This window comes from Dama dama, chromosome 12 (assembly GCF_033118175.1).
Source record: "Dama dama isolate Ldn47 chromosome 12, ASM3311817v1, whole genome shotgun sequence".
Lineage (NCBI taxonomy): Eukaryota > Metazoa > Chordata > Mammalia > Artiodactyla > Cervidae > Dama > Dama dama.
The window spans coordinates 48,751,318-48,771,936 of record NC_083692.1 but is presented as its reverse complement, the minus strand read 5'-3'; the positions used below and the strand labels follow the sequence as shown (position 1 = coordinate 48,771,936).

Genomic DNA, 20,619 nt, shown 5'->3' with positions numbered 1-20,619 from the left:
ACAGATCTAGAGGCTGAGAAATTGAAGATCAAGGTGTGGCAGAGCTGGAGTCTGGTGAAGACCTGCTTCCTCGCTTGTGGACAGCTGCCTTCTGGCCGTATGGAGAGAGAGGGAGGAAGGGGAGGAAGAAGAGGGGAGAGAAGAGGAGAGAATAAGAGAGACATCTCCTAAAGGCTCTATCTCCAAATACCATCATACTGGGGATTAGAGCGTCAACACAGGGGTTTTTGAGGAGGCACATATATGCAGTTCATAACAAACTCTCAGAAGCTTGGAGGATTGGCTCCATGGAGCTCAAACTCAGTCTCTGAGAAAGGCACACTACTCAGCTGGTGCTGGAATCTCTGAGCTTGGAGGAGAGGAACCACAGAACTGGGACCTTTGGGGAGGGGGTGATGGTGGCTGGTGTTGATATCTCTATGGGGGTGCAATGAGACTAGTTCTGCAAGTACTGGGAAAACTGTAAACTGTAAACAGATTCAACCTCTGCTACTGGAATGAGTTATTGCTGCTGGGACTAAAGAAATTTGCTGGATACATCATGGCAGGAACATAAAACAAACAGAAGTAAACAGGAAGGAGCAAAGCCCTCTTCCTCCTCCAGCCTTGCAGTCTCCTTCAAGTGTCCTTTGTTGGCTGAATATAAAAGGGAGCAGCTGGCAAAGCACAAAACTGATTTGCAGATTCCCAGCTCCTGCATCACAAAACTGAGTTAAGATGGGTAGCTTTGCATCTAGGGTAATAGTGTAAAGCGTACATAAGCAAGATAGAGAAGTTGCACATAAGCAACTGTAGATAAAAAGCTACAGAGGTAGCTTCAGCCTGATCCTCCAGGAGAATTCAGGAGTGTAAAAGATGTCTCAGAGTTTCCCACCCAAGACAGGGGAGCTAGGGCTTTCATATGCCTACATTTGTCAGTCCTTGGTTAGGAGCTTGCTCTAAAGGGTATTTACCAGGCTACTTCCAGTCTCTGTGAAGGCAGCCAAAATGGCTCCAGTAGGCTAAGCACAGTTCTCTGAAAAAGAGCTGCAGGTCTTGGCTGCTGGACAAAAGAGTATCTTGAAACCTGGGGCAAAAGGAGTACCTAAAAAGATGGATAGATATCCAAGAATCATGGTTGAAGTACCAAAATATTCCCTCTGGAGACATCGTTCTAAAAGATGCCTTATTTCTCTACTTTCTTGATTAAATCTCTCTCTCAATTTAATAGCTCCTACTTCGGAGACATGCTGATTAAAGGGTAAGTTCTGGAGATCTAACGTACAGCATAATACTGTAGCGTATACTAGAAATTTTCTAAGAGGGTAGATTTTAAACTTTCTCACCACACACACACATACACACACACACAGAGTAACTACCTGAGGTATGAATGTGTTAATTAACCTGATTGTGATAATCATTCTACAATGGATATGTATATCAAATCATCATGTTGTTCGTTTTAAGTATATATAGTTTTGTCAATTATGCCTCAGTGAAGCTGGAAACAAAAAAATAACAGCTACTACCTTGAGGCTATCAAAAGAATAAGTGCTATCCTTATCTGAAATAAAAGAGTAATCTGTTCTTGCCTAAGGTCTGAGTCATTTTTTTCAAAACTTACTGGAGCTTCCTTGCCCAAAGCCTTTTAAATCACATCCCTTTCTCTTTGGAATGTAGAAGTATTGTGTTTTCAAATCCTGCAAGTCCCCAAAATGTTAGATTCTCTCTATTCCCTTTCATTTCTGTTTGTAAATTGGTTAATTGTCTTCTATGCTAATCTCTTTCTGGTAATACCCTTCTAATCACATCAAGAAATCACCAACATCCATCATTAATACTGCTTTCTGAGCTCTTTCTTTAGAGCTACAAATGATGTACTTGTTCTGATCTGCTTTCTGACATATTGTAGGCAACAGTTTCACCACTGCTTGATATGAATCTACAGTTATTCAGCATACTACGTTTCATTATTTCCTACAGGACTGCTCTGCTAAACTAATGCCACATATTTTAGATTTTTGTTACAGTAGGTCACCATTTCTATTATTAATCAGGGTAGGTGATTGTTACTAGTGTAACCAACAAGTCTAAAATCCTAGTGTCTTAACCCAATAAAGATGTATGTTTTGCTGTAAACAGTACAATGAGGATTGATGAAGTGAATGTGCTCTGTGCAATTATTAAGAGACCCAGGGTCCTTCCATTTAATATTACTGCCATTCCTTAGTTCCTCAGAGTTTCCTGTATATGACTGACCGATGTATGAAAAACAAAAAGAAACTATAAATCACTGGAGGTTTTAAGGGTCAGGTTTAGATTAGGCAATCACTGCTTCAGTTTATATTCCACTGGCCAGAAACAGTCACACAGCCTGAAGCAGAAGTAATGGAGCTAGGAAATGTGAATTTCCTGGATACACAGAGGAAAACAAGATGGTAAATATTTATCCTTGTCCCTACCGTTAGGATGCTTTCAGTTGCAGATAACAGAAAACCAAACTAATAGTGGTTTTGTCAGGTAGGAAAGCCCATTTCTCTACTCTCTTATATTTAGTTTTGGAGGGGCCTGCAAGTTAAACTGGGCTTCCCAGGTGGCTCTGCTGCTGCTGCTAAGTCGCTTCAGTCGTGTCCGACTCTGTGCAACCCCATAGACGGCAGCCCACCAGGCTCCCCCATCCCTGAGATTCTCCAGGCAAGAGCACTGGAGTGGGTTGCCATTTCCTTCTCCAATGCAGGAAAGTGAAAAGTGAAAGTGAAGTCGCTCAGTTGTGTCCCACTGTTCGAGACCCCATGGACTGTAGCCTACCAGGCTCCTCTGTCCATGGGATTTGCCAGGCAAGAGTACTGGAGTGGGGTGCCATTGCCTTCTCCGCCCAGGTGGCTCAGTGGTAAAGAATTTGCCTGCCAATGCAGAAGCCACAGGAGACACAGGTTCGATCCATGGGTTAGGAAGATCCTCTGGAGGAGGAAATGGCAACCCTATGCCAGTGTTTTTGCCTGGAAAATTTCATGGACAGAGGAGCCTGGCGGGCTACATTCCATGGGGTCACAGAGACTTGGACATGACTGAACAACCACACACTCTTGCACACAAATTAAACTGACAAAAGACAGGTGAGCAAGAGAAAGGATTTTAAACACATACCACTTATGAGAGTTCACAAAGAGATGTGACTCAAAGGGGTAGCTAAAATTTGGGGCTTATATACTATTTTAATAGACAAAGGAGAGGTGGAGAAAGGCACTTATATGAAACAACTTCTTACAAGGGGGTTGGGGGAGAGAAGACATTTATGGGAAAACAAATGACTTTTAGGAAAGATAAATGGGTTCTTAAGAGAATAGATGGAAGATATGATGATTTTGTAACAATGTCTGTTTAGGTGTGGTGAGATTTCTCATAGTCTCCAGTGATGAGTCAGTCTTCCCTAGTTGCTTCCTGGGAGGAGATACGTGACAATTGACTTCTTTTGGGAGGTTCTGCTTTCAGGTATATAAGGGATTTCAGGAACTTAAACACCTTTAACTAAAAATTTTTATGCCACAGTGGCTTATTTTGGACCCCTTTAGCTTAAACAGAAAAGGGAATTCATTGGCTCATATAACAGAGAAGTCTAGCAGTAGAATGGGATTCAGGTTGGGTTTGATTTTGGAGGTTTATGATGCTCTCAGGGATTGACTTCTTTTTTCTCTATTTGCCCAGCCATTCCTCCTCCACATGTTAGCTTTACTCTCAGTTGGCTCTCAGTAGCACACACATGAGAAAGGTTGTACCTCTTGTGGTATTCACATTCTAATGCCCCATCATCCAGAGAAAGAAAGAACTTCTCTTCTGTTCACAATCAAACAAATGTCCTGGTCTTCACTCTGATTTATGAAACAGTAACTGGTTCAAGGGAGGGGAGGGTATTCTGATCGTTTTAAGTTAGAGGCAGTATTCTTGGAGTTGGGCTGGTGATTATTCTGTCCAAATTTGGGTGAACACAATGGAGCTGTGGAAGAGGTGGGAAATCACTTATACTCATTACAGTTAGGGAAGAGTGGCATATGATCTCAGTCAAGGAGAACGAGTACTATGAGGATACTCAGCACGTACAGAATGTAAAGGGGCAGAAAATACAAGTCAGAGGAAGCACTTCAAAATGATGGGAAGGTGTGAACAGTGTCAAGAGAACCAAGACAATTGTGTTCTAGATCTGAGCCTGGAGTTTTGCGGATGAATAGTGAAATAAATCATCCAGTTTGTTGATTTCATACTCTCACCAGACAACGTTTAAAATGTGGCTTCTCATGGAAATGTTCCTTTTGAGTAAAAATGTGTACAGTTTTCTGGTTTTCATTGCAGCTATGTTTTTCACGGGAGGTGGGGAAGGAATAAATAGGATTTTTTGTTTATACATCAGTCTTTAGTAAGTTTAGTTGGCATAAATCATTCCACTGGATTTAAATTAGCTCTGGAGGTGAACAACATTAAGTTTCTGTCTCTGCAAACTGAGGACCAGACTGTAGAATAGAGAGTGAAATTTTAAGTTCACTGTCATACTGTGACACTCTTTGCTAACCATTAGGAACTATATTTGAAACATTTGAAATATGAGTTAAGAATGCCCCAAGATTTTTGAACTTTCAGCTTTCCACGTTTGTCATTTTGCTTATTCTGTCTTTTCCTATAAAGCTTATTTTCAGTTCCTACAAGAAAGGGAAGCTGGGTAGACTGTCCCTGGCCCAGCTGGGAGATGAGTCATCATAGTTGTCTGTAGCTATTCCAGCTTTCGAGGGCTAATTCACGTGGTTTTGGGGGAACACTGACCTTGGAGTGGTAATCAATAAGGAAAAAACTGTAACGATAAACGCTAGAGAAAAGCTGGGGACAGTCTGGTTGAGAAAGAAGAAACTGATTCAAATATGCAGGAAGAATTAGTACGATCCAGTGGTTGAATGGTGAGTGCAGTGATTGGTGTATATTAAGGATCTAAGGAGGCAAGATTTCTAATTCAGATTACTCCTGAGAGCTAGATCACTACTGTCATCGATCTTGTGAAGACAACTGGGAGAAGAGACTTTCCTTACAGATCAGAGTACAGTGTTTTGCAAGTATTTGTGCAAGCAGTATCTTAGCAGGTGTTCTTGTAAATGCACGTTTCTTTTGTATTTGTTTTCGTTTTTTAAGTTATTACAAGCACCCATGGAAGCTAGGAATTAAAAGAGACAGAAGCAAAAATCGCGTGTTTGAAACAAATTTGGCAAAATTAACCAATTACTAAAAGAGCCTTCTCTACTTCTTTTTCTCATCTTGTGTGTCGTCTCGGCTCAGGCACAGTACTTCTTTTTAATGGCGCCTCTCTTCTTAGACCTTCTTACTTTCCAAGCTTACGGAAAACTAGCTGTTACACACAGGGAGGTCCTGGAACTCGCGTTTCCACGTCTTCAGATTCGATGCGGCCCCGATTTCGGGATTGCTGGCCAGCGAGTAGATGGCACCCACGACCGCTCCGACCTCGACCCAGTCCCTGGCAAACGGCGGCGGCTCGCGCGTGGAGATTCGCGGGATCCTTCGAGGGCCCGCGACGCGGCGCACATGCCCGCGCCCGCCTCCCGCGTCGGCGAGAAGAAAGGGAGTCCGGACGCGCAGAGGCTGACCCGGAGCCTACCCATGAGGCAGCGCGCTGACTCCACGAGAGCCCCCCCTGCCCACGGCTCGGCCGCCTGCTCCGCAATGGGAGCCGCCGCCGTCGCCGCCGTGTAGTTTTTCGTGCTCCTCCTTTTCCTCCTCCTCTTTCTCCTCCTCCTCAGGGCCCCAGTCAGGCCGATCCGCTCCGCTCACGGTAAGCGCCCCCCGCCCCCGCCCGCCCACGCCCGCCCCGCGTTGCAGCAGGCAGAGGCCCTCCCGCGCGGCCTGCGCCGCCTCACTCCGGGGGCGCCGGGCTGGGGGTGTCGAGGCCGGCGCGGGTCGCCGAGAGTGCCCAGGGCGCGGGGGAGGGGACCGGCTGCGCGGCGACGGCCGGACCGCCATCTTGCGCCGGCCCCGGCGGGGGAGGGACACCGGCGCGACGCGGCAACCGACTCCGGGTGGCGGGCCGGGGCCGCGCAGGCCGCCGTTGTCGCCTTCCCGCCCCGCCTCGCCCCCCAGGGCTTGTTTGCCCCTGGCCTGGTTTGGGCTTTTCTCTCCGGAGGCTCCTCCCTTGGCCTTCCGTATATTTTGTGCTGCTGTTTGCCAGGAACCCGTTAGCCTCTTAGCCTCTCGCTTCGGCTCTCCCCTGAGCCTCGTCAACCGTAGGCAGAGAGACCAGCGGGGCTGCCGAACCTTGAGGCCTCGGGGGCCGTAGGGCCCAGGTTCCCCCGCCCAGGTGACCAGCCATTCCCCGCTCACATCCGCCTTCTTGTCAGAGGGCTTCCCCGCTCTGCCCTAGACGTCCCGTTATTGTCTACTGGAGAGGGGCGCTGAGGAGAAACGTGGACTTGATACACAATTTCCTAACGGAGCTTGCAGGTTCCACTTCTGAGACGGAAAGAATGATCTCATTCTGAGGTTTTATCCTGCTCTAGAGATGGAGGGAGTTCGCAATTCCCGACTTATTTCAAGTGTTAACGCTTTTATGGAACGGTTGACTAGAGAGGAGAAACGTCAAAGTGAACCCGCTTCTGCAAGCACGCGAGACCTTCGTCCGGGGTTTCTCTTTGTTTACCAAGAGTTGTTAGTTAAAAAAAAAAAATCTGTGAACCTAAACCTGATTTATTTATTGTTTTCAGTTTGTAACTGTGTGTTAAGAATTTGACGTCTTTTAGCGGCATTAAACCATTAAACAAAAAATTGAAACAGAGGACCGATTGAAAGCACAAAAGCCACCTCTCTACAGTTGTGAGGTGTCCTGCTTTGGGGGATTGGTTTTCCTATTCAGACTGTCTTTAAGCAGAAACTTACTGTGCCTGTGACCAAGGCACTGATGTGCTTAGAGAATTAAATTGGGGCTTTGTGCTCTCGATGTTTTAAAATATCAGTACAAATACCAGTATAATTGTGTCCTGCATTTGTATCGATCATTGCTACCTTCCGATATGTATCTCCTAACCCCTTCTACAGTGATCTGTGATGCTGGAACTGATTTTGCAGGTGAGGAAGGAGAACTCAGGGTGAGAGGTCTTGAATGAAGTCATGGCTAGGAAGCGATAGAGCCATTTCTTGAATCTTAGGTCTTATTCAGGTCTTATTCCTCATTGAGTGTGCAATTAACTTTAATTTTTTTTGTGAGAATGAGGTGAGTGAGGAAAAGAGCATAGGCTCACCTGCACAATTTAAGAAAGAACTTTCAGTTGCCCTTTCCTTTGCATTTTTAAGAATTCATTTCTTAGCTTTATCACTTTTCCTTAATGTAAGTTTTCTTGTTACTCTTCTCCCTGACCCCACCATTGAAGAGTTGATTGAGTAGCCGGGTTGAGTCCTCATACCTATTACCTAGTTTTTACAGTTGTTACTATTTTGCCATATTTGCTTTATCTACTTATCTCAGGGTTATTTTTGGTGAACATTTTCAAAGCATATTTCATACATCATGGCAGTTCACACTTAAGTACTGTATGTGTGTCAGTATGTATAGACAATATCATAATCACACTTAAAGTTAAGAATAATCCCTACATAATCCCTGATAGTATTCTTGTCTAGAGAATCCCGTGGGCAGAGGAGCCTGGTGGGCTGCTCTCTATAGGGTTGCACAGGGTTGAACACGGCGGAAGCGGCTGAGTATGCATGCATGCATTGGAGAAGGAAATGGCAACCCACTCCAGTATTCTTACCTGGAGAATCCCAGGGACAGAGGAGCCTGGTGGGCTGCCATCTATGGGGTTGCACAGAGTTGGACACGACTGAAGTGACTTAGCAGCAGCAGCAGCAATCCCTGATAATCTAATGTGTGTATGTAATGTGTATTCTCATGTTCTTCATATGTTCCCTGTTGTCCTCAAAATGTTCTTTTTAGTCATTTATTTTGGAACCAGTATCCAATCATGCATTCCATTTGTGTTTCTTTTAATTTAGTGTAATCCCCCCCCCCCCCCCCCCCCCCCGCACCTTTTTTTAATGACATTGACATTTGAAGAGACCAGGCCAGAGACCAGGCCATAGGCTTGTACAATAACATACATTCTGTATTTTACTAACAGTTTCTTCCTTATGGGTTTTAATTGTATCCTGTATTCCCTGTATTTTCTATAAACTTGAAGTTAGGTCTAACGGCTTGAGTAGATCAGGCTAAATAATTTTGGCAAAAATACTTCACAAGTCATGCAGTGTGCTGCACATTATACATCAGAAGGCACATAAAGTGGAGTTATCCTGTTGGTAATCCTAAATTTGATCTCTTGGGGTAAAATGGTGACAGACTATCTTCCCATTGTAAGCATTTCCCTTTGCAATTAGCAGATAATCTGTGGGCTGATATTTTGGCATTAGTATTTGGTATGAATTTAACTGCAGTGATCTGATAACACAGTAGGGAGCAATCCTTTAGAAATGGATGTTTGAGAATGAAGGAGGGGAGCAGTTTTAAAGAATGGAACTGACTTATCTAGTTTAGGGATCTTGGAATTGCTGCTCCAGTTGGCATCAGAGCCTACAGTGGATAGGGAAGAGGAGACAGAAAGTAGATATTAGACTTTGCTTCCTTTCAAAGTTTGCTCAAGACCCTCGTAGCAGTAGTGAGCTTTGAGAAATAGAAAGTTCCTGTGTTGGAAGACTGCAAACCACAGCTTTCCCCGTTAAACTTATTCTCAGTTAGGCTGTCTGGTCCAGTCCTGCTTCTTAGTCCAGTGTTTTACTACTCAGCATTGGCTTTCTTAGTAGGAGTGAGGAGGTCAAAGAAAATGAGTAAATCATTTTGTGCCCTTCTTTACCTGTTCTTTTACACTGTTCTTTTTTTATTTAGAACTATACCAAGATTTCTTTTTCTATAGTAATTGGGCAGGGGCTGTACCTACATGGAATAGCAATTTTTTTTAAGTAGAAAGTAAATGATATTTTTAGATGACAGGAAGTTGGAGATTGTTGACAACATATTTTGTTATTTCAGAAATAACTTTTGAATGATGAGAAATATTTATGACATACTCACTAATTAAATATATAGTCCTGAATAGTTAATTTTTCCTGCTTTAGGATACTCAAAAATACTTGATTTTTCAGTCAAATTGTTTTAAAGATATATATAATGACTTGATTTACTTGGTAACTTGTATCAAAAATGTGTGCTTGAAATTTTTATTGATTTTTGCAAAGTAGTTGTTTTAAGGATTATTTTAATTCTCATTATACCGGGAAAAAATATTATCAATCTTTATTTTCTAGATCAAAAGGAATTATTTTTTAAACATTTTAAGCTATTTTATATAATTTTATATCATCATGTAATTTATATAATTTACAAAAGGATAAGAGGGGTAATGTGGGCTTCCCTGCTGACTCAGTGGTAAAGAACCTGCCAGCCAGTGCAGAAGATGCAGGTTCAATCCCTGGGTTGGGAAGATCCCCTAGAGAAGGAAATGACAACCCACTTTAGTATTCTTGCTTAGGAAATCCAATGGATGGAGGCGCCTGGTGGGCTACAGTCCATGGGGTTGCAAAAAGTTGGACATGACTGAGCGACTAAACAACAACAAAGGAATAATGTGAAACAACTTATTTGAACTTTTAATGAGAATTTCAATATAACATTTCTTTGTGAGTACTTAGGAATAAGAAATAAAAAATACACTTCATGCATCTAATTAAAGACTACCCCTACAATTAATATGCATCACATTTGAGGTCTCTTGACAAATACTGTATTTGTAACATGATTTTTTTTTTTTTCAGTTTTTTATTCACACACAGAGTATCTTCTTATTCTTCCCACTTAGACCTTAGAATATTTTGGTTAGAGGGTGAGATAGAATTCTCTTAAGAGTTCCCATAAGTGCTTTTCCTAGTTGCATGAGGAATATTCTTGGTAACTTATGGTTTTGTAATTGAAGCTTTTATAATGGTAGTAATATTAGTCATAGGCCATCATCTTCAAGTCATTTTTTAAGTATAGTTGACCCTTGAACAACATGAGTTTGAACTTCAGGTCCACATGGATTTTCTTTTTCAGTAAAAATGCTGCAGTATTATATGATCAGCAGTTGGGTTGAATCCAAGGATTTGGAATCATGCATACAGAGGTGTCAGCTATCACACATTGATTTTCAGCTGAGCAGGGCCTAAACCCTGTGTTGTTCAGCTCATGGATAGGTCCTGACTTTCTTAAGCAGTATCTATCCCTCCTTTAGTCTTTTTGTATAATATAACTTTCTCCAGGTTAACTTATACAGGGTTTTAAAAAACTCATTGATATTTGAGAATGCATTGAGCTGAGAAGAGTTCTAGTTTTGTTTTTTTTTTTTATTTTAAAATTATTTTATATATTTAAATTTTTTGGTTGTGTAGTGTGTGGGCTTTCTCTGGTTGTGACATCTGGGATCTTAGTCCCCCACCCAGGGACTGATCCCACGTCCCCCGAGTTAGAAGGTGGATTCTTAACCATGGGACCACCAGGGAAGTCCTGGGAGTACTAATTTTTCTTAGGGCAGTAAGAATCATTAAATATGTTTGAAAACCAGATTATGTGCAATTAACTTCTCTTGCTTTTCCTTTGTGAAATTTCACAGAAGTTCAACCTTGTTCTTTCTGATACTGCCAACTAAGGAAAGTTTCTTGCTAGATAATACTAAGCCAATTCTAAACTTAGAAAAATTTGTCACAAGTTGTATTTCTGACAGAATTTTTCAGATTCTTTTGTTAGTTCTTGTGATGCTCTTGGTTCTGCTCTCATCCCTTTTCTGAATCACTCTATGCATTTTTCAAGCGTACAATGTTACACTGTTGTATGTTGCTTAGAGTTTCAGTCTGTGTTTTCCAGGTTTGAAGTTTACTTAAAATAGGCAACATTGTCTGCATATGACTAATTCTTCAACTGTCATACATGAATCTGGAACATAGTGATTTGAGATTTCAAATACTTCCCTAGTAGATTTGTTCTTATCATTCCTTCTGGGTCTTTTTGCATTGTGCATCCTTGAATGCAATACTTCAAGAATTTTTTGAAAACTTGTATGGTTTAAAATTTTGCTGAAGGGAAGATGGCCATCTTTACTTCCTAATTGCAAGGTATTTCCAGTTTTAGATTTGTAGACACCAATTAGAATAATCCAGCGAATTAGAAAATTCTCTGCATTGTCTGTGTCTTTCTAGTCACCATTGTATACATACGCATTTAATACTTCTCCACATAAGAACTGTATCAAGTTAAATTTTAGCCCACAGACATGAAGGATGAAAGAATACTGTCACATGTCCTTTTGCGTTCTTATAAAAATTTTGCATGATGAAGCCTTTCCTGCTGAATGAGAATACTGTATTTCCTTTTAGTTTTTAAAAATATATTGTTTACTCATTTTTGAGTTTGAGAAAATCTGTCTAGGGACTTAGTCTAATCTAGACTTAGCCTGAGAGTTCCCAAATTTCACTGTCATTGTTACAGTCTGAAGTGCTTCTTTAGGTTCATCTAATAATTTTGAAATGTCTCCTCTGTCAGTTTTCTTCTGTTCCATTATGGACAGAAAATTAAAAGTTCTGAGTTCTTTATTTATTGGCTATGCTGGACCATTGTTGCTTCAAGGGCTTTTTCTCTAGTTTCACTGAGTGGGGGCCAGTCTCCGGTTGTGGTGTGTGGGCTTCTTCTTGCAGTGGCTTCTCTTTGCTGAACCTGGGTCACATGGGCTTCAGTAGTTGAGGTTTCCAGGCTCTAGAGCACAGGTTCAGTAGTTGTGGCACGTGGACTTTGTTGCTCAGTGGCATGTGGGATCTTTCTGGACCAAGGATCCAACCCATGGCTTCTACATTGGCAAGCGGATTCTTTACCTCTGAGCTACCAGTGAAGCCCCAAGTTCTGAGTTCTTAACCATAGTCAATAAAAACTAGAAGCTGATGAAAGGATCTGCCCCCTAAAATACGCCACTTTGACATAAGGATTATCTTGAGTGGAAGGTAATTGAGAATCAACAAATATGGAATTGCAGTAAGAGTTCACACCAACCCCCTCCCCCTGCCCCCCACATCAACTGCCTAAAAGCAGAGCATACATTTCTTTTTTGAAGGTTTTCCCATCACCCTGCCAGAAAGGGAAGAGTGACTCTTACTATTTAAGATGGAGAGTTGATACTGAGATGAGTTTGCATAAACAGACTCAACTAAAATAACCCTCACCTTCCATTAGTTCTACCACATAGTTGCTAATCTCTCTCCCACACATAATTTATTGTCTCTTAAAGCCCCAATTCCCTTTCCTTTGTTTAAACGATTATACTCTGAATCTAACTGCTTCTTTGAGTTTTACTTCTTTTCTGTGAACTCTAGTATATGTAAATATTAATAAAAATTAATGTGTTTTTTCTCCTGTTGACTTGTCTTTTGTTAATTTAATTCACAGGCCGCAGATATTGCATCCTAAAAGGGTAGAAGTAAAGTCTTTCCTTTCTGACACAGATTACAAAGATAATGCCTCCATTACCTTTTTGGAAGCTGATGCAATATTTTGTGCCAAACAATAGGAAAACTCAAAGAAGAGGAGAAAGGCAAAACATAATGTATTAGTGATGATTTATTTCACTTTTGCATTTTCCTTCTAGGCAGTTAAATCATTCTTCTGTTTTCTTATTTTAGTTTTTTCTTTTTAAAAAAGCATAGTTGGGAAAAATTGATGCTCAGTAGTGAAATAACACCTAGGATGAAGGAATTAGCAAAATATTTTAAGGTGCAGGAAAAATAATACCACTCAGATTCCATAATGTATCTTAGATTTATAAAAGTATTCTATGGGCTCACATAGTAATTATAAGGTAGAATGAGTTTTATTCTATTTTAAAGTAATAAGTAAATTTTCCCTTTGTTGTTTGAAGATCTCTCAGAAACAATGGAATTCATAAAATGTCAATTTTTAAAACTAGAACTGCTAAAGAAAGAAAATTAAAACTGAAATTGTTCCTATGGACTCTGATAGTATGCCGAAGGTTGATGGTTAATTTGGACGGTACGATACAGAGTTCCACTGCCTTCCAACTCACACGTGAAACCTGCTTGCCTCCTACTACCATTATAATGGTTTTCCACTTTGCATTCCATCGCTAATGGAGTAAGGGTTCTACAAGGCCTTCCCTTTACCCTGTATCTATTAATATTAACATCCTATGAAGCTGGATTTCCCTCACTTCAACAGAACAAGGTAGTATAACAGATTGAATACAGAAGCGGATAAGGGAATCCAGCTCCCTCTGAACACAGGTATTAAAATTAATAAGATTTGCAAAAATGGAAAACAGTGCCATCCTCTAAATTTTTGTTTTGGAAAATACAGCTATTTTTCATAAAAGTATTTGTGTTAATATGCAGTGGGTTTGTTATAGTCACTTTTAAGTAAATTAATATATATTTCTTAATTTTCTCAGGTTGAGTTTGTAGGTTTCATCCTTAGCAAGTCAACTACACTGTTGGGTTTTTTTTGGCCAGATTTGATTTCTTCAGCATGACGTGAATGTCTTTTTGTTGAGGGATATTAATCAATGCAAATATTGTTAGTCTATGACTTAATTTGCTCCTTGTTTCGAAGGCTTTATCCTATATTCCTTATTTTGTAGGTATTTGTTCTTAACCTTTGGCAAGTTTGAGAAGCAAAACCTGGAGGGTTTGGGAGCAGTCTGTGAGTTTTAGATATATCCTAATCCCTATCTCTTTTGTTAACTCACTCATTTTGCTTTTCCTGTTTAGGGTTTAAGATTATCTGACTTTCAACTTTCGGATTGCTGACTGCTGATAGAAAGGTCCTTATGGAAAAAAGTGCAACATGGAAGTGGCTTTGTTAAATTCCATGAGGAAAAATAAATAATCTCCCAACTTTATTGAATAGAAAAAGGTAAATAAGAAAATTGACACTACATTGTTAGTATTCATGTTCTTTAGAGAGGAAGATATCTTTCTAATCTTTCATTTCTTTATTTAAAATTTTTTAAATTCTAAAAGTATAATCATTTATAGGAGACTTGAAAAATACAGACTATAGTTCCACTGTACTTTACAATTTTTTTAAATAGATAAAGTAAGATTTTTAGTTGGAGTTTCAGTATCAAACTTTCAAAAATCAATAGAATAAATATATAGAAAAGTAGAATATAGTAGACCTGAAAAGCACCATGAACCAGTTCAACATAATTAAGATTTATACAATTTTCACACAACAGTAGGGTACAAATTCTGTTCAAGTTCCCATAGACTCTAAACTGGGAGACACTAGAACATATCCAAGGACATAAAATGAGGTGCAAGGTTCATTTCATTTTTTTAAATGTAGTGTTTTGTTGATTATAATGTGTTTCATGATTATATTTCATCCTCAAAACAAATGCTGTTTGGAGATGAGTGGTATTATTATCACCTGTCCTTTATAGATGAGAAAATTGAGTCTTAGAAAAAGTTCATTTCAGTCATTGTAATAATTACTGGGTACCAGACAGTGCATATTTTTTGTAAGATATGATGCTTTGGTCTTCCCTCACTTCAGCCTCAGCCTTTCTAGTTCAGAATTATGTGTTCTCTTCTCCTTGGGTTAGACAGTGCAAGCCAAGCTGTGCGACTTCTAGTGGCAGTGCCAGCTCCTAGAGCATTTGGCTTATTCTGTGCTTCACTGCATTCTGGAAGCCTCTGGCACTGAGATAACCCAGCTCTGCCTGTATTGGTGGAGTTATTGAGTTTGGAATTGATAAGTGACACAATAAAAGCATTATTTCAGGGAATTGATAATTTGATGCTTTTGTATCAAATGGATGAAAGCAGATCTGGATGCTGAGAGACAATATAAAGTGAATCTTGTAAATCTGTTGATATAGGTGTGCAGTTCTTAGGGCCTGAACAAGTACTTACAAATGGAAAGGCAAGGTTGGTTGTGGGAAATATTTTGAAGGAAGACTATAGAACTGAGGAATTGATAAGATATGATGAATGAAAGAGGGAAACATTGAAAAAAGTGCAAAAGGATGACAGTTTCATTTGTTACATTGTACTTGAGAGTTTCTAGAAAATATTTAGGTATAGTAGGTAGATTACTAAAATTCTTCATTTCTAACTCCTAAGATGAACTTTAATAATTCAACTTTTTCAATTAGGGCAGTTTTTTTTTTTTTTAAACTGAAGTAATAGTAAATTCCCCTTTTCCTTCAGTCTAGGCAAAAAATTTATTTATACTAGATGAATATGTTTACAATATTCAAGTTGGAAGGATCCTTGGGGATTGTTTTCAATTTCATAATGCTTGAATTTTTCATTTTTCTTTAGTGATCTATCACATCTCAAGTTCATCTAATTTCCTGATATTTTAACTGCTGATTGTTTCGTATATATAATCTGCCTCCCTATTACTCTGATTTTGTTCTTGGTGTAGGCAAATAGTATGTGGTTGAAATCTTTGGCCTTTGAAGTGCCTGGGTTTGAATCCTTGCTCAACCACTTAATTGTGTTTCTTTGGGCCAGGTACTTAACTTCTATAATTGGATTTTCACAGCTGTAAAGCAAGGATAGTAATAGTGTCATAGAGGTTTTTGAGGATTAGATGAAATAATGAGTGTGTTTAATTAATTAGCAAATGGTAATGATAATTGTTATCACACATAATAACTTATAATTATTATAACTTATCGTAGTATATAATGAACTAAGTAGTTGTTTTTAAGCTCAAACCAGGAATGAAATTCTCTGGTTTACTTAAAAACAAGTAAATATTAGCAGTGTTGTTATTGTTGTTATTATCATCACTTGAGCCACAGGATCAAGTCTTCCTCTTGCCTTTTTTCTCATGACAGACTTTAAAATATCTGTAAACAGCTTTCACTTTTGTACCCCTGACCCAGTCTTATGTTTTTTCTAGATTAGAAATCTTAGTTGTTTGATTGGGACAAAGCTTTAATTCTAATTTCTGCTAGTGGGCGTTTGTTGTTTTTGCTACTCAACATCCATTCACCCTTAAGTCCCTTACCTGGGTAACATACCTGTTGATTTTCCCTTGGGGAACCATCCCTTCTTCCAGTAGTTACCTTGTGGTTGTGTGTCTGTTACCAGGGGGATCAGTAGTGATTGGTTTAGGGAAGAGCATATGACTTTAGCCAAACCAGTCAACTTGAGTCAGGGCTGGTCCTCTTATCGTTGTCCAAGTCTTAAATGTTGAAAGGTGTTATTTGGAGCTGCTGTTTATTCTTGGTGATGGTGTTGTTTAGTCACTAAATCATGTCCTATTCTTTTGCAACCCCATGTAGTTTGCCAGGGTCCTATGTCCATGGGATTTCCCAAGCAAGAATACTGGAGTGTGTTGCCATTTCCTTCTCCAGGGGATCTTCCTGACTAGGGATCAAACCCGTGTCTCCTGCATTGTCAGGTGGATTCTTAACCACTGAACCTCCAGGGAGGTCCTGAGCTGCTGTAGTCATTCACAATAGAAGGACCCTTTCTGAGGATAGAATCAGAATAGAGGAAGTGAAACCTAGAGGTGGAGAGAGAACCACCAGGGTTACCTGTGATTGTTTAAAATGTGCCTACACCTAATTCTGTAAAGGAGTCTATAAGTTCTCTTTTGCATAAACCAGTTTGTTGTTGTTCAGTCGCTCAGTGGTGTCTGAGTCTTTGCAACCCCATGGACTGCAGCACGCCAGGCTTCCTTGTCCCTCACCTCTCCTGGAGTTTGCTCAAACTCATATCCATTGAATCGGTGATGCCATCCAACTATCTCATCCTCTGTTGTCCCCTTCTCCTCCTGCTTTCAATCTTTCCCAGCATCAGGGTCTTTTCCAATGGTTGACTCTGCCTATCAGGTGGCCAGAGTATTGGCGCCTCAGCTTTAGCATCAGTCCTTCCAATGAATATTAAGGATTGATTTCCTTTAGGATTGACTGATTTGATTTTCTTGCTGTCTGAGGGACACTTAAGAGTCTTCTCCAGCACCGCAGTTCAGAGACATCAGTTCTTTGGCGCTCAGCCTTTTTTATTGTCCAGCTCTGACATAACTACTGGAAAAGCCATAGCTTTGATTTATACAGACCTTTGTAGGCAAAGTAATTTCTCTGCTTTTTAATATGCTGTTTAGGTTTGTCATTGCTCTTCTTCCAACAAGCAAGCGTCTTTTAATTTCGTGGCTGCAGTCACTGTCCGCAGTGATTTTGGAGCCCAAGAAAATAAAATCTGTCACTATTTTCATCGTTTCCCAATCTGTTTGCCATGAAGTGATGGGACCGGATGCCAGGCTCTTCATTTTTTGAATGTTGAGTTTTAAGCCAGCTTTTTTACTCATCTCTTCCACCATTATCAAGAGACTCTTTAGTTCTTCTTCTCTTTCTGTGATAAGGGTGGTGTCATCTGCATATCTGAGGTTATTGATATTTCTCCTGGCAGTCTTGATTCCAGCTTGTGCTTCTTCCAGCCCAGCATTTTGCATGATGTACAGCTTGTGCTTCTTCCAGCCCAGCATTTTGCATGATATACAGCCTTGACGTACTCCTTTCCCAATTTGGAACCAATGCATTGTTCCATGTCCGGTTCTTACTATTGCTTCCAGACCTGCATACAGATTTCTCAGGAGGCAGGTAAGGTAGTCTGGTATTCCCATCTCTTGAAGAATTTTCCACAGTTTGTTGTGATCCACACAGTCAAAGGCTTTAGCGTAGTCAATGAAACAGAAACAGATGTTTTTCTGGAATTCTTTAACTTTTTCTGTGATCCAGCAGATGTTGACGATTTGATCTCTGGTTCCTCTGCCTTTTCTAAATCTAGCCTGAACATCTGGAAGTTCTTGGTTCACATACTGTTGAAGCCTAACTTGAAGGATTTTGAGCATTACTTGCCTTGCATGTGGAATGAGTGCAATTGTCCTGTAGTTTAAGCATTCTTTGGCATTGCCCTTCTTTGGTATTAGAATGAAAACTGACTTTTTCCAGTCCTATGGCCATTTCTGAGTTTTCCAAGTTTGCTGGCATATTGAGTACAGCACTTGAACGTCATCATCTTTTAGGATTTGAAATAGCTCAGCTGTAATTCCATCACCTCCACTAGCTTTGTTTGTAGTGATGCTTCCTAAGGCCTACTTGACTTCACACTCCTGTATGTTTGGCTCAAGATGAAGGATCACACCATGGTGGTTATCTGGGTCATGAACATCTTTTTTGTATAGTGTATAGTGTATCCGTTCCACCTCTTCTTAATATCTTCTGCTTCTTTTATGTCTCTGCTGTTTCTGTCCTTTATTGAGCCCATCTTTGCATGAAATGTTCCCTTGGTATCTCTAATTTTCTTGAAGAGCTCTCTAGTCTTTCCCATTCTATTGTTTTCCTCTATCTCTTTGCGCTGATCACTTAGAAAGGGTTTCTTATCTCTCCTTGCTGTTGTCTGGAACTCTGAATTCAGATGGATAAATCTTTCCTTTTCTCCTTTGCCTTTCAGTTCTCTTCTTTTCAGCTATTTGTAAGACCTCCTCAGACAGCCATTTTGCCTTTTTGCATTTCTTTTTCTTGGGGATGGTTTTGATCACTGCCTCCTGTACTATGTTACGAACCTCTGTCCCTAGTTCTTCAGGCACTCTGTCTATGAAATGTAAACCCTTAAATATATTTGTCACTTCTACTATATAATTATAAGGATTTGATTTAGGTCATCCCTGAATGGTCTAGTGGTTTTCCCTACTTTCTTCAATTTAAGTCTGAATTTTGCAATAAGGAGTTCATGATCTGAGCCACAGTCAACTCCAAGTCTTTGTTTTTCTTACTGTATAGAATTTCTCCATCTTCGTCAACAAGGAATATAATCAGTCTGATTTCAGTATTGACCATCTGTTAGGTTTATGGTTATGTCTCTGTGTAGAGTCGTCTCTTGTGTTGTTGGAAGAAGGTGTTTGCTATGACGAGTGCATTTTCTTGGCACAACTCTGATAGCCTCTGTCCTGCTTCATTTTATACCCCAAGGCCAAGCTTGCCTGTTACTCCAGTTATCTCTTGACTTCCTACTTTTGCATTCCAGTCCCCTATGATGAAAAGGACATCTTTTTTGGGTGTTAGTTCTAGAAGGTCTTGTAGGTCTTCATAGAACCGTTCAGCTTCTTCAGCATATTGTTTTTTTAAAAGGTGATAAATTTGGAGAGAAGGGGAAGGTCAAGGGAAAAAGGGTTTGGGTTTCTAGGAGTGATAAATTGAGGGAATGTACATACGTGTTTGGGGGAAATTAATGGAAGATAAGGACTATTTTAGCAAGGTTTGTTTGTGCGGAGCCATTTGACAGGGACTTTCTGTCTCCAATGATAATGATAGTTTTTCCTCCTCCTGAAGTGGGAGAAGGGAAGGGGAAGACCTTTGCAATGGGAAATTAGACATGTAGGGGGAGGGCAGAGAGCTTTTTTGGTGTTTCCTTCTTAATTGCCAAAGTGGCATATTTTGATGCCCTACATGCTTAAGGCATCTCTCTGGATTTCTCCTAATTTCAGAGGATTAAAGTGTTAATTCTTTGATTACCTTCAGAAAATGAAGTTTAGGAGATGGACAGGAGAAGCTGGACGAATTGCTTTTTCAGTCTTAGTCTTGGAAATAGCCTTGGAAATTTGCCCTAGCTAAAAGACCTAAAATTTCGCTATCCTTGTTCTGATCTCATTTGTAGACCACTATTCCATCATACTGAGTCCCAACTCTTCTCTGTTTGCATCTTTACTCTTAAGATTCCTAAATGAGTCATCTTTTTGTAAAATGACATTTGAATTTTTTTTTTAAAATAAAACTACATATATCCATATTCTCCCCTTTTAAGGTCCTTTTCTCCATTTCTTGAAGTGACTAATTCCAGAATAAAAATTCAGATAAAAATTAGACTGTTTCAGAAATAGGATGAGATTTGATGAAATATTTTTTCGAGTTTCTGTGATCCCCCAATATTTTATCTGCAGTATTTTAGCTGCTGGTGGTCAGATGTTTTCAGTTGTGCGTTTTGTTTGATTGGAATGTACACTTTTCAAGAATAAGTCTGGTTTTTAACAGTAACAACTAGACTGATTCTGAAAAAGATAGATGCTTAGCTTTCTAACAATAAAGTCATAAAATGAGGAAATACTGATTTAAAATGTTGTCTGCTTAATGTTTTAAAATAAAATTATAATAATTTATAAAATTTCTTATTTAAGTACCTGAATTTATGAAACCAAATTTTTGTGGGCCTCTCAATTATATACAGGTTTATTGCTTATGATTTAAGGTTTCTGTTTGTGTGACTTGTCTTAGAATGCCAAATTAGATATAATAATTCTGTTTTTCTAATCATGTTAAAATTAATTTCCATGATAGACTCAATAGGTGATGGATGTTAAGCTGAGTTTTAAACATGATTCTTCTTCCTCCAAAGACTGTATGATTCTAAGAAAATAAACAGTAGATTAAAATTAATTTTCTAGTATTTCCTTGAGATAGTTGAAAATTCTTGAGAGATCATAAAACAAGGATTGGAAATACTAGGTTGTTACTCATAGTTAAGAACCTACTTTGACTGCTTAAAGCTCTG

At 39.7% G+C, this 20,619-nt stretch overlaps 1 protein-coding gene across 3 annotated transcripts in view; it reads left to right on the top strand.

Annotated features, from left to right (window-relative positions):
* The first annotated feature begins 5,654 nt into the window (after nt 1-5,654).
* Nucleotides 5,655-20,619, top strand: part of ZNF280D (zinc finger protein 280D) — a 124,324-nt gene continuing 109,359 nt past the window's right edge. The window contains exons 1-2 of one of the 3 annotated variants that reach the window (XM_061157228.1): nt 5,655-5,809; nt 13,819-13,963. The gene's annotated coding sequence lies outside the window, so the exon portion shown is untranslated. The remainder of the gene's footprint in view (nt 5,810-13,818; nt 13,964-20,619) is intronic. The other 2 variants (XM_061157231.1, XM_061157229.1) reach the window with 2 other exon arrangements.